General features: G+C 39.5%; 1 long non-coding RNA gene across 1 annotated transcript; it reads right to left on the reverse strand.

The window, feature by feature from the left end:
• Nucleotides 1–346: 346 nt before the first annotated feature.
• Nucleotides 347–1,238, reverse strand: LOC114133940 (uncharacterized). The gene is made up of 2 exons (XR_003593309.1): nucleotides 944–1,238; nucleotides 347–559 (listed from the first exon to the last, which is right to left on the reverse strand). It is a non-coding gene; the product is annotated as an uncharacterized LOC114133940 (long non-coding RNA).
• Nucleotides 1,239–2,007: the final 769 nt, after the last annotated feature.

Below are 2,007 nucleotides of genomic sequence, written 5' to 3' on the forward strand. Positions count from 1 at the left end.
TTTTTTAGATTGCACAACCGATAGTTTTTTCTGTCCACAGATTTCTGTACCTGAGCTGTGGATTTCTGCATCTCCTACAGAGTTACTATGGACCTCTTGCCTACCACCCTGCTCTCTTCACCCTGTCAATTTAGGTTGGTAATCAAGTCATAGGACAGCTATTTTATGAAAAAGGTATTGTAGGTGAGTTTGCTCTAGGGATGAAGGATTGTAAGTCACTGTTCGTGTTTATCACTGCTCTCAACCTGGAGTGTCGGCCAGAACACCACTTAGGCCAGGATTCAGCTCAGGACCAGATGTACGGATGAGGTGCAGCAGATGGAATAATGAAGACACCAGGCAGGATCCTTTAACTGTTCTGTATTCCAAACTGTATTACAGATCTTGATCCAATTGAACATGGATGGGCATAAATGTGTGTTTCGGTGTGTCGGGGTGAGGGTGTGTGTGGTTTCCTAGAATAAACAAAAATACAGAAAATGAGTTCCAAGTGTCCTATCATTACACATTACACCAAGTTATTATACCTTAGATGACCTAAGAAGGAAATAGATAAAACCTGTTACGTCCACCAGGCTCGTTTGGTGGGGTAACATTAAAGGAGACCACACAAGGATTGTCTGATTAAATGAAAATTGAATTTATTAAATAATACTAAAGAAATAACACCTGAAAAGAGAAACCAAAATAAATTAATACAAAACCCATAACCAACCAGAAATAAGCAAATGCAAAACAAACCTAACAAAACGCAACCATAAGATACAAACCAGACCAAAGGGGGTTCTGAGGAGGGAGAGGGGAAAAGCCTCCTGTCTGTTGCAGCATGGCAGCTTTTAAAGCAGCAGAGCACCAATCAGGGAAAAACATAACACCTGCAGAAGGCCTGCCTCCAGAACCCTACAAGGAAAAAGGGCAGAGACCCACTGCAGCCGTAACAAACCTAACTAATCTCAACCTCTAAATCACTATTAATAAGCAAACTAAGACAAGTTAACCAACAACCATGCCTCTGCTCCCTCTAAGTAGATATGTATGTTCAGCACAACGCTACAATACACACATATAGCAGATAGCTCGGACTTAGCAACAGGTGAAATAATAGCAAACGAACAAACTTCAAATCACTCAATTAGCTGTAGTAAACACTCAAATATCGCAACTTACTTATCATTGACGCACACTTCTAAGGAAAACACACATCTCTTGCAAATCTCTCCCACGTGTTAGCACAGCGGCTCAGCAACCGAACTTGCAAACCACATATCAACAACGTCGGTTACAGCAGTGTGCTGACGTCATCACTGCCCTAACTACGGTATGCCTTAAGGGACAAAAGTACCGCTGAACAGAAATCAAGTAATACAAACAGTAGCACTCAACATCAAACTTTAACCATTTACGGGTCTTTTGAACAGGTATCTTCTGAATGCAATTAATTGCACTGGGATGTAGAGGCACTGTATCTGATTGAAAAGGACTCAATTTAAATGAACGCCACTCTTTTCAGATTTCTGAAATCTGAAACGTTTTCTTACATTATTATCCACCAAAACACAAATAGAAAAAGATAGGCATAGAAGGAACAGGCATACTCCACAAAGAGTAAAAACCCACACATCTCTCACATTCGGACTTTTTTTGCTGTGATGGTGATAGCAATATTGTGCAAAAGCAGAAGTTGCATTCTAAAGGTTTTGACAACCTTTTAACTTCCTTATGACAACAGAACTTGGCAAATAATATTTATTATTGTGTAAATATTTACTGAATTTTCAAACATTCCAATAGCAAATAAATAAATAAATAGATAAATCCAGTTGCTGTCCAGGAAACTGAAGTGGGTCATAACTGCTTGTTGCTTGCAGCATCTGCTGTCCTTTACATCATTAAAGAAATGTTGTGAAAAAGCTCCCGACCACAAAACAACATTCACAGAAACTAACACATCTCCTGGACAAATACGTGAAGAACAAAAATATTGTTCAGGAGTTGTGCTGCAAGGCA

Source organism: Xiphophorus couchianus, chromosome 2 (genome assembly GCF_001444195.1).
Source record: "Xiphophorus couchianus chromosome 2, X_couchianus-1.0, whole genome shotgun sequence".
Classification (NCBI taxonomy): Eukaryota; Metazoa; Chordata; class Actinopteri; order Cyprinodontiformes; family Poeciliidae; genus Xiphophorus; species Xiphophorus couchianus.